The sequence below is a fragment of the Lithobates pipiens genome, unplaced genomic scaffold (assembly GCF_037356315.1).
Source record: "Lithobates pipiens isolate NorthernLeopardFrog02 unplaced genomic scaffold, aLitPip1_a1.2 Scaffold_16, whole genome shotgun sequence".
Lineage (NCBI taxonomy): Eukaryota > Metazoa > Chordata > Amphibia > Anura > Ranidae > Lithobates > Lithobates pipiens.
This window is the reverse complement of record NW_027507748.1, coordinates 70,797,614-70,810,567: the sequence shown is the minus strand read 5'-3', so window position 1 is coordinate 70,810,567 and position 12,954 is coordinate 70,797,614.

Here is a 12,954-nt window from a genome sequence, read left to right as displayed (position 1 = left end):
CTTTACCGAGATCGTAGTTGCCGGGTGTCAGACTGACACCCCGCAACAACGATCGCCGCGATGCGCGCCCCCGGGGGCGCGCAGCGGCTCATTATCCTAATCACGTCATATGACGTGAGGTTAGGATAATGAAACCACTTTGCCGCCGTCAATTTGTAATAGGGCGGGCGGCAAGTGGTTAAAAAACACAAATATATATATGTACATATGTATATATGTGTGTATTTGTATTTTACTTCACTTTATTTTATTTTATTTTAGCAAATTTTCTATTTCATGAGCACATACTGCAAGGTATTATACTGTATGTTATGTGGTACTTATTGTGAATTCCTGTTATTTGCTCATAGTAGGGGACCTGGGTTTGTTTCCTGGGAGGACACCCGCCCCTAATGCAGTATGGGGGTGGGATTGACCCAATGAGGGTGGTACAGATTGTGTATCCATACATCTATAAATTCTTGATGGGTCATTTGGTCTTTTGGCTCTGAGGAAGAGGGTTCTCCCTCGAAACGCGCAAGCCAAGCCATTAAAGATGCCATCTGGTCCCCTTGCACCATTAGAATATTCCAGCGGTTCTGGAGGCGACTTGTCTTCGATTTACTTTGACATGCGTGTATACATCATACGTTTGTGAGTATTATGTACATCTTCTTTTATCTCTTAGTATTTTTTTTTATGGAATTGAACTGGGCCGACCTTGGATTGCGAGCAACACAGTTTACAAGCATTTTGCAATACAAGCTATTATTTAAAAAAAAATCCTGACTCGGTTTGCGAGCATCGACAAACGAGCAGGATTCAAGCCTTAGGGTTGTGCAGTACCACATTTGACCAGAGGTGCGGGGTTGCTCGTGACACTCTGAGCATTTCAGAGCCATTCTGAGCCGCTCGGAAACACTCCGTTCCCGAGTGTCTCTGAGACTCCGACTGCATCTGAGCTGCCCTGAGTGCTCTCTGAGTGTTTTTGAATGTCTCCAATACCCCCCACCTCTGGTTACATATGACACTGCATACACTAGCAGTGCGACTGGAATGGATTATCTGAGTTTACATTACTTCTTATGGGGAAACTCGCTTTGATATACAAGTGCTTTGGATTACAAGCATTCTTCTGGAACGAATTATGCTCATAGTCCAAGGTACCATTGTATTTGGATACCCATTGTCCTGAGAGGGAAGCAAGACAATAAGGATTAGTCACACTTCCTTCCCTTGAGCTTTACACCTGAGCACAGGAGAGTTACTTTCTTACACCTCGCTTCATACAGGAACAGAGCTGAGTCTGTTAATCAGCTGGAGCTCCCTCCCCTGTCACCTTTTTTTCTCTTGGTGTCAGGAAAACTTATGAGAAGTGACTCATACTGATAGCAGAGGAATGAGGCAGCAGACAGAAATGACACTTAGCGCTCCGGATTGAGACAAGTACACACTATAGAGGGATATACTTTGTTCATATTTCATGTCTGAGATTTACAACCTCTTTAATCTGGCCATACACTTGTAGATTTTCGAATAAATGCTGGTATGAACATTTGTACAAAAATTCTTGACAATGACCTAATGAATGTTGTTCAAGAGTACCAAAATAAAAACGTTGGCTTTTAATGCTTGGTTTTGAAGTGAATAGATTTTGCCAAATGAAAAGCACATTGATTTATTTGAGAATTTTTTTCCATCCTGCTCATTCAAACTTTCTTATCACTGCGGTTGAAAACAAATGTCAGTTTGAACCCACTAACCTTTGGACATTCTCAAATGGAATTTTACTAGTGTATGGGCAGCTATAGATTTCTTATTTTGTTTGATGGATCAATATATATATATATATATATATATATATATATATATATATATATATATATATATATTTTTTTTTTAGCAGAGGCCTTAGAGAATAAAATGTCAGTCATTGCAATTTTTGTATGTCACGCGTTTTTTGTGACGTGTTTTTTCAAACACTTTTTTTGGGGAAAAAAAATACACTTTAATGAAGTTAAACAAAACACAATAAATACCCAGTTTTTTTTAATAAAATATAAAAGATGATGTTATGCCGAGTAATTCGATACCTAACATGTCATGCATTAAAAGTGTGCACGCTCGTGGAATGGCACGAAACTACGGTACTTAAAAATCTCCATAGGCGACGCTTTAGAAATGTATTATTATTGTATTATTATATTGTATTATTATTTATTTTATTACTTTTTTTTGTAATATTACATTATTACATTTGTAATTTTTTTTATTTATTTTTTCCATTTAAAAAAAAAATGTCCCTTTTTAAAAAATTTTTTATCACTTTTATTGCTATTTCAATAAATGTAAGCATCCCTTGCAATAAAATACAGCATGACAGGTCCTCTTTATGGAGAGATTTTCCAAATCTCTCCTCTACTTTTAAAAGCAAAATATAAAAAAAAAAAATAAATAAATAAAATTAAAAACGGATCTTTTGCTTTAAAAAAAAAATTTTCCTTGTTCACATGAGGCTGGAACCGGAAGTGATGTCATGGCGTTGCCCCGGTCCTCCTAGATCATAGAGATGAGCAGAGGCCATCTTTTCTTTGCTCATCTCTGTGACCAGCCACCCCCAGCACCGGTTCTCTGAGCTACGGATCATCCAGGTAAGCTTGGGAACCTCCCAGCGCTTCTAAAAATGGTCCAGTGGTGAATCCGTCGACCATCTTTGGAAGAATGTCCGGTGCCTGAGGGAAAAATTTATACTGGGTTATGTCATCTAGCTGATTTTATAACTCCGGTATTAAGGCTCCAATCACACCATGGCGTTCTGGATCGTGGCCAATTCTGCCTGCGATTCCTGGGATGCCCTTGCGTACCCCGTTACTTTCAATGGCACCCAAATGGCAGCGTGATTTTGCAACGATTGTCACCCGACGAACAGCAGTAAAATTGCACAAACAGAATCTCGGGACGCCTGTTGCCCAAAAGAAGTTCCAGAACTTCCAGATTTAGATGCCATTGAAAGTAACGGGGATCGCAGGGGCATCCAGCGATTTGTGGCAGTTCGGAATCACGGCCATTCCACCCACGATCCAGAATGCCATGGTGTGAATGGAGCCTAAACATCAAAGTAATGACGTATTTTCCCAGGTAGGCGGTCAACAAGTGGGTATCTATTCAGTTCCATAAGGCAGACCCTTAGCCCCTGTACACACGGTCGAACATTCTGCCAACCAAATCCATCGGATTTTGTCCGTCGAAAATTGTCCATCGGATTTTGCCCGTCGCATCTTGTCCGAAACTGTTGTATACACACGGTCGGACTAAGTTGTCGAAAAATTCGATCATTCAGAACGTGATGACGTAATTTCGTTACGATGGGACTAGTAGCCAATAGCTTTGATGTAGGAATTTGATCTGAGCATGCGTGGCACTTGGTCCTATCAAAATTCTCTACACATGATCGGAGTATGTCCGATCAGCCCAGTTGGTCGGAAAATATTTCCAACATGTTGGAAAATTGGGTCCGACGGAGATTCAGACGGAATCAGTCCGATGCATACCACACACAGTCGGATTATCCAACGACACGGTCCGATAAGACGCATTCCGACGGTTTCTCCGACCGTGTGTACAAGGCTTTAGAGTGGGTTTAGACCGGTGCACTGTGGTTTGGGCGCAGTGCGATTGTATCTGCGGTTTACCTGCAGTTTTTGTTGCTTTCCCATTAACTTCTATTTAGACCGCCCATTTTTATGAAAACACATGAATTGATTGGAATCCACTTCCCCACACGTGCCATATCCTTCAAATGGGTTGCCAACTATAGATCAGAAGACACTGATTAGAAAATAAATTGAACGTAAATCGCAGCGTGTATGCATACAGTAGTTCCCAACTGTCCTGATTTTGAGGGACTGACCCTGATTTGGAGCAATGTCCCTCTGTCCCTCTTTCCTCCTCATTTGTCCCTCATTTTGGTCTGATCTATATAGTTGTATATAAAATGCACTTTTTATCATTCAAAAAGTGTTTCCTGCAAAACCTTTCATCCCAATTCTAAATGGCTGCATTTTTAAATTTTAAAAGCCAATATAAATGAATAATAGTGGTAAAAAAAAGCACTTGTGGATTTAATTAACCTTTTTGGGGTTATTTCCCCTTTAAGGGGGTGTTGCAGGGGGCGTATCCTATGCCTACATACGTTTGCTAGTAGGTGTCCCTCATTCCCATCACAAAACGTTGGGAGGTACAGTATGTGTATGGCCACCCTTACATGGAGCTTCTGATCAGGTCCACCTAAACCTCTAGGCAGATCTGATGGTACGGTGGGTGAGAACGAGCTGCTGGGAGAATTTGAAGAGACGCACTTTTACGTCCTCTCCAATTTGTAGCAGCGGTTGGTGTGCATTTAATGTGTTTTTCCTGTCTAGAGTAACACAAGCTGTCAGGTGATAGATAAGGTGTCACTTAGTTGTTTGTACTGATGGGAAATGTTTACTTAGAAGGGTCTCGGTGCCTTGGCAAGCTGTGCCCCTGGCATCCTGCAACGCTTTCTATTGCAGCTGAATAAACACAAGCCGACCATTTGTCTTGAGAAGACTTCATCTGTCTTTCATTTTTAAGAGCTGATTATATAACCTTAAGGTAGGTCACCCAGAAATGGATCAGCATGGAAAGTACTATGATAAATGAATAGGAAATTCTTTGAGCGATTCCTATTTAGCGAGCCGTACTTTCCCGGGGAATGAAATTGCAGCAGACAAGTGGATTAGCTGATTACGGTCACTCTTTCAAGTTCTCAGACTCCTCATATTGTTAATTAAAAAGCTCTGAAGAGATTCGTTTCACCAGATTTCCTCCAAAAGATGAGATTCACCTTTCAGTTCAGGCCGGACAATGGCAGCGGTTTTGGGAACTAAGACAAATATTCAGATTATGAAAAAGAAAAAAAAAGAAAAATCTTGGTTCAGTGCAACAGAGCACATCTAACTGGAAATGTAAAGTGACGATGGCATGGCACAATATGGGTGCAAAGGGATTCGCGAGAAGCAAATTCCTATCTGTAGAAAGAATAATTGCACTTTAATTAAGTAATCATTATATATGTATAACAGTCATATAGCAATTATACCAGTGAAAGTGCATGTACATTCATTCTGTGAGAATATCTGATCCCTCCTGTATTGAATTGTATTGTAACTGTACTGTCCCATCTCATGTTGTAAAGCACTGCACAAACTGTTGGTGCTATAAAAATCCTTTATAATAATAAAAATTAAGAGTAAATGTTGCTAGAGTATTTCCTGTGCTGTTTTGCATTGATTTAAAATGGAAAATACATCATTTGGCCACTAGATGGTGCTATTTCTCATGATACTCTTGGCCACCTAGTGGCCAAAAGCAGTATTTTCTGTTTTAAATCAATGAAAAATATTAGACCAGCACAGGAAATAGTATATAGGCATACCCCACTTTTAAGTACACAATGGGGTTTATTTACTAAAGCTGGGAAGTGCAAAATCAGGCTCACTTCTGCATAGAAACAAAAGAGCTTCTAACCCCAGCTTGTTCAATTAAGCTTTTTTTTTTAATAAAACCTGGAAGCTCATTGGTTTCTATGCAGAAGTGAGCCTGATTTTGCACTTTTCAGCTTTAGTAAATAAACCCCATTGTGTACTTAAAAGTGGGGTATGTCTGTATTAGCATTTGTTGTTTGCCCCATTCATACAGAACGCACTTTCAGTGGGTGAATTTCTAAGCATTTTTTTTTTGGAAATACATTCCAAAGTCTGCTTTCACATGGGCTGCAGAGTTTTCTGCTCTCTGAATAGCAATTTTCGATTGATTGCTTTTGAATGTGCAGTTGATAACAGGATTACATACAGTGCTTTGAAAAAGTATTTATACCCATTGAAGTTTTACACATTTTGTCATTACAACCAAAGACGTAAATGTAATTTATTGGGATTTTATGTGATAAACCAACACAAAGTGGCACATCATTGTGAAGTGGAAGGAAAATGATAAATGGTTTTCAACATTTTTTACAAATAAATATTTATTGGCGTATAACATGTTGCGGCATATAACACACACCCCAAGTTTAAGAGGGAATTTTAAGGAAAAAAATCTTACATTTAAATGCCCATCAATGCAGCCTTATCAGTGTCCATCTGCAGCCTTGCACAGCGTCCATCTGCATGATTGTCAGTGTCCTTTGTAGCCTTGCAGCCTTCTCAGTTTAACTGCAGCGACATGTCAGTGTCACTGCAGTTTGAAAATGGTGCCGCCGAGATACACAGAGCCGGTCCTGTGTATCTCAGCTCTTCCCGGCTCCTCTCGTAGTCCTGCCCAGTCCCACCCTATGATGGACATAACACAGGTTCAATGGCGGGACTGGGTGTGACTGTGAGTGGAGCTGAGCGCCGCCCATATACATACATAGCCGAGTGTACTCGGCTAGGCTCGGATAGCTCCGCTCACAGTCACGCCCAGTCCCTGTGTTATGTCCATCATAGGGCGGGACTGGGAGTTACTGTGAGCAAAACTAGCCGCCGATATCTATACATATCTATATCATATCTCACAATCAGCGGGGGATCGGCAGGGATCGGCGTATAATATGCACCCACGATTTTCCCCTGATTTTAAGGGGAAAAAAGTGCACGTTATATGCCGATAAATACAGTATGTGAAAAGTGTGGCATGCATTTGTATTCAGCCCACCCAAGTCAATAATTTGTAGAACCACCTTTCACTGTAATTACAGATGCAAGTCTTGTTGGGGATGTCTCTACCAGCTTTGCACATGTAGAGAGTGAAGTTTTTGCCCATTCTTCTTTGCAAAATAGCTCAAGCTCTGTCAGTTTGGATGGAGAGCATCTGGAAAAGCAAATTTCATGTTTTGCCTCAGATTCTCAATTGGATTCAGGTCTGGACACATGAATATGTTTTGATCTAAACCATTCCATTGTAGCTCTGGCTGTATGTTTAGGGTCGTTGTCCTGCTGGAAGGTGAACCTCCACCCCAGTCTCAAGTCTTTTGCTGACTCTAACAGGTTTTCTTCTATGATTGCCCTTTATTTGGCTCCATCCATCTTCCAATCAACTCTGACCAGCTTTCCTGTCCCTGAAGAAAAAAATCCCCACAACCTGATGCTGCCACCACCATGTTTCACGGTGGGGATGGTGTGTTCAGGGTGATGTGCAGTGTTAGTTTTCCTCCACACATAGCGTTTTGCTTTTAGGCCAAAAAGTAAAATTTTGGTCTCATCTGACGAGAGCACCTTCTTCCACATGTTTGCTGTGTCCCCCATATGGCTTCTCGCAAACTGCAAACAAGACTTCTTATGGCTTTCTTTCAACAATGGCTTTCTACTTACCACTCTTCCATAAAGGGCAGATTTGTGGAGTACACGACTAAGCCCTTGTACACACGGTCGGAGATTCCGACCGAATGTGTCCTATCTGACTGTGTGTGGTCTCCATCGGACTGTTTCCATCAGAGTATCCGACGGACCAAGTTTTCCAACTTGTCCGTAAAATTTTCCTACAAAATGCTCCGATCGGACATACTCCGATCATGTGTAGCCTACTCCGAAGAACAAAGTGCCACGCATGCTCAGATCAAATTCCTAGACCAAAGCTATTGGCTACTAGCCTGAACGTAGTCCCATCGTAACGAAATAACGTCATCACGTTATGTACAATCGGATTTTACGACAACTTTGTACGACCGTGTGTATGCAACAGTTTCGGACAAAATCCGTTGGACAAAATCCGTCGGACAAAATCCAACGGATTTGGTTGTCAGAATGTCCGACTGTGTCTATAAGGGCTAATAGTTGTCCTGTGGACAGATTCTCCCACCTGAGCTGTAGATCTCTGCAGCTCCTCCAGAGTTAGCATGGGCCTCTTGGCTGCTTCTCTGATTAATGTTCTCCTTGCCCGACCTGTCAGTTTAGGTGGGGCCATGTCTTGGTAGGTGCAGAAGTTGTGCCATACACTCATTATTTTCGGATGATGGATTGAACAGGGCTCCGTGGGATGTTCAAAGCTTGGGATATTTTTTATAACTTAACCCTGCTTTAAACATCTCCGCAACTTTATTCCTGACCTGTCTGGTGTGTTCTTTGGCCTTCATGATGCTGTTTGTTCACTAAGGTTCTCTAACAAACCTCTGAGGGCTTCACAGAACAGCTAGATTTATGCTGAGATTAAATTACACACAGGTGGACTCTATTTACTAATTAGGTGACATCTGAAGGCAATTGGTTCCACTAGATTTTAGTTAAGGGTATCAGAGTAAAGAGGGCTGAATACAAATGTACGCCACACTTTTTCAGATATTTATTTGTAAAACATTTTGAAAGCCATTTATCATTTTCCTTCCACTTCACAATTATGTGTCACTTTGTGTTGGTCTATCACATAAAATCCCAATAAAATACATTTACGTTTTTGGTTGTAACATGAAAAAATTTGAAAAATTAACCTTTTCAAGGCACTGTATGTTCAGGAGACTTCCAAGAAACACAGGTGGCAATACTATACTTCACAACTGGGATAGCTGGACAATCTATTGACAACCTATTGAGACTTCGTCTCAGCCTATTGTTTTTGTTTTGAGCACCACATATTTTTTTTTCTATCCCACTGGGGATTTTATATTGAATGACCATACTGTGTTTGGCACATGGTTGTGGCACAGCCCCATTGACTTTAATAGGCAAGTTTGACAGATGGCGACACCTGTCAAACTTGATACGCTGAGTTAAAATTGCTGAACCGCAAAGCACCACTGCCATAGCAATGTGATCTCTTCCCTCTGGCCACCATGTAAATTTCAAGGTGTATGGTTGGCGGGCCGGTAAAAACATGGATCCAATTTTTACAGACACCATCAGTGTCACCTAAGCCCAAAATCTCATAAAAGCTTTAACATGTTAACCTAACCTTATCAGTTCTAGAAGTGATATAACAAAACCAGACATGCAATTGTCAACAAAATATGTAGTAAAATGCAAATTAAAATTCTCCAGAGAATATATTCTTTAACTTTGTTCCACATGGAAACAAACCATCTACAGTGCCTTTATCCACTGACCAAACTGCGAGCCAGCTTGTCTCACTGTCTTTGGTTGTGTCCAACCATAACTAAGGCCAGCCATACACTGTTCAAATCTCGGCCGGTTCAGCAGGAAAGGGCCGAGATTCAAACCATTAATGGACAGGCTGATTGTACCAAGCCGATCTATCGATCAACTTGGGTACAACTAGCCTGATAGAATATCTTGCGATTATGACTAGTGGCTGCTATAGCTGCTAGCAATAATCACTGTCTTTTCCTGGCAGGGAACTGCTTTCCCCACCCCCCCCCCCCCCATGCCGAGAGAAGACAATTTCTAACGACGACGAAGGAGAAAGCCGGGCTCTTCCGCTAGCAAAAGATCGGCAAAATAGCAGAAGATAACAGAGGAGCCTGGCGAGAAGAATGGGAAAGCACAGAGAAGTCGGAAGAAGACCCCCGAAGTTGGAAGAAGACCCCCGGAGCTTCCTAATAAACTACTTTAAAAATCTGTCTAGTGTGTTTTTTTATTGACACTTTTTCCTCAGGTGAATGAGTAGGGGTACGGTGTACCCCATACTCATTCACATAGGGTGGGGGGCCAGGATCTGGGGGCCCCCTTATTAAAGGGGCTCCTGGATTCCGATAAGCCCCCGCCCGCAGACCCCGACAACCAACGCCCAGGTTGTTGGGAAGAGGCCCTTGTCTTCATCAACATGGGGACAAGGTGCTATGGGGTGGGGTGCCTTCCCCAAAGCACCCACCCCCCAATGTTGAGGGCATGCAGCCTGGTACGGTTCGGGGGGGGGGGGGGGGGGCGCTCGCTCATCCCCACCCCGTGCTCAGATAAGGGTCTGGTATGGACCCCCACACCATTTTTTTTTGGTGTAGGGGGTTACCCTTCAAACCCATACCAGGCGACGGGGCTCGCAAGGTGTCAATCTCGCCGATGAAAACGGCGACATTGACTTCCTTCTCTAGTCCCGTCGTACCTGAAGTCACGTTCAAAATGAACGGACTTTAGTCTGTGTGTGGGCAAGTCCATTCATTTGGAAAGTCTGGCGGACTAGCACACAGACGAGCGGATTGTCCGCTAGAAAGCCGAGTCCGGCGGACAATTTTGAAGCAAGTCTTTTTTCTAAGTCCGCTGGACTTTTGGGAAGAAAAAGTCTGCTGGAGCCCACACACGGTCAAATTGTCCGGCGGACTCTGGTCCGCCGGATAGTCCGATCGTGTGTACGCGGCATTAGGGGGCTGGCAGTAGCCAGTGGTAAATGGTTAAACAAAATGCACAGAAGTGGGCTTTATTCCATGCAGCCACATATGCAGTATTTAGGTTTTGTGCTGCCCTTGGCCTGACTAAACTTGTGCACCCCTGATTTAAATATGACCCACCCCTTCCTGTCAAGGCCACACCCCTTCCTTTTTAAGGCCTGCCCTGTCATCTTCATGGGAGGAAGACAGAGGGACACCGTGGGAGAAGGAAAGTGGGACGCCATGGGAAGAAGGCAGAGGGATGCCGCAGGAGGAGGACAGAGCAGGAGGAGGACAGAGAAAGTGGTGCGAGGAGGACAGAGAGGGACGCCATGGGAGGAGATTGGAGTGGGACACTGCTGTAGGAGGTTAGAAAGGGACGCCGTGGGAGGACAGAGAGGGAGGCCACGGGAGCGGGACAGAGAGGGACGCTGCGGGAGCAGGGCAGAGAGGCACACTGTGGGAGGAGAGCAGAGAGAGATGCAGTGGTAGGACGTTGCAGAGGGATGCCGCAGAAGGAGGACAGAGAGGGACACCGCTGGAGGAGGACAGAGAGGGACACAGCGGGAGGAGGACAGAGAGGGACACAGTGGGAGGAGGACAGAGAGGGACACAGTGGGAGGAAGACAGAGAGGGGCACAGCAGGAGGAGGACATAGAGGGACACCGTGGGAGGAGGTTGGAGAGGGACGCAGTGGGAAGAGGACAGAGAGGGACGCTGTGGGAGGAGGACAGAGAGGGGACCAGCAAGAGGAGGACAGAGAGGGGCGCAGCGGGAGAAGGACAGAGAGGGACACAGCGGGAGGAGGACAGAGATGGGCAGAGCGTGAGGAGGACAGAGAGGGGCACAGCGGGAAGAGGACAGAGAGGGGCTCAGCGGGAGGACAGAGAGGGGCGCAGCGGGAGGAGGACAGAGAGGGGCGCAATGGGAGGAGGTAAGAGATGTGCATCCATGATCTGGGAGCACATTTAATTGTTCACCTCTAGCACCGTGACTGCACTGTAACCAACAGTTCCCGGTCACACAGAAGCCAGTAGGACTGCCTTCCAATCATGTGATTACTGTGACAGCCACTAATTAGGAAGCCCATGTATTGCCTACAGCTTTACAAACTCCTAAGGGGCCGGCGGTAGCCAGTAGGAAAGTGGGAAGGGGTTAAACAAAATGTAAAGAGGTGGGCTTTATTCCATTCTGCCACAAATGTGCATCTATGATTTGTGCTTGGAGCATGTTCAGTTGCTCGCCTCCAGCACTGTAACTGCACTGTCACCGACAGCCCCCAGTCACACAGTAACACATAGAAGCCGGTAGGACTTGCTCCTGATCATGTGATCTTTCTGAGTGCCATTGATCAGAAAGCCCATGTAGCGCCTCCAACGTTACCAACACTTAAAGGGTCAGCAGTAGACAGCAGTAATGGGTTAAACAAAATGTTCCAGGTGCACATAACCTGCGATTCCTGGGCAAATTTCTTCAGGCATACGACAAAGTACAGCAACTCATCGCAACCAATCAAGCGCTGGCTACAGAAATCTGATTGCTTCGGGTTAGTGTGGTTTACATAGTCTTAGCACTGGCTTACTAATAGGAAAAGCTTCAGCTGATTTTTATGCTGGCTGTAGCTTTCCTCTCTTGTGTCAGTGACAACATATGAGTGTAAACTACGAATAATGAAATAGGAAGACGCAGCAGGCTGACATTTAGAATGTAGGTTTGTGGTTTAATGTGAAAAAATATACAGATGTTCCTATACCACCTAGCAGGACTTTTGAGGCTTTAAAGTCTCTTCATCAAAAGCAAAACAAAAATCAATACCATCCTCCGATGCAGCAAAAAGAAGGGCGCGCGTTTCGCACTTGGAATAAAAAAAATGAAGGCGATTGCAATTCTCTCTGCGGCCAGCCACTTACAGTATTTCACCCTTTTCCCCTTCTCTCGTTCGGTGACATTAGCAGTCCAGATTGGTGTGAAGCTCTGCCATCAGATGTGTGTCAAATGGAACAAATGTGATAGCGTTTTCCAATATGACAATGTCATTGGGGAATAGTACAGGAGCGTTGAATGTTTCATATTACAGATGCACAGCTCAATAAGTTATTAAAGTGTTATCTACTGTACTCCGGTAATTGCTCAGATTTCAAGATGTGCGAACAAGCGTCCGACTCAGGCTCAATGTGACACAACCTTCCCACGTGTTCTGACAGCAGGAAGGAGAAAGAACTTGTTCTTGTTCTTGAAGACCTCGCCTTAAAGACTGTCAACAGACCTCTCATTTCAACAGAATATATTCCCATAAGAATATACTGTATGTGCATTGAAAAAGGAGCATCTTTTTGTAGCTGTTGACTTTTAATAAACAGAGACTCACCTGTCCAGGAATCCAGCACTTTGTTCACCCGGGTCTTCGAGTCCCCGGTGCCACCATCTTTGGTGTAGGAAGCTCAGACTAGAAAATATAAAGTTTGGCTGGAGTTGGACTTTAACCCCCCTGACGTTATTCCCGAGTCTGGCTCGGGGTGGAATTTTCATACCAAAAGCGGTAACCCCGAGCCAGACTCGGGACCGCATCGCTGGATCCAGGAGGAGGTTTACTTACCTTCTCCCTCGGATCCAGCGTTGTCTCCCCGCTGTACGAGCGAGCCGTGTCTCGCTCGATGCATCAC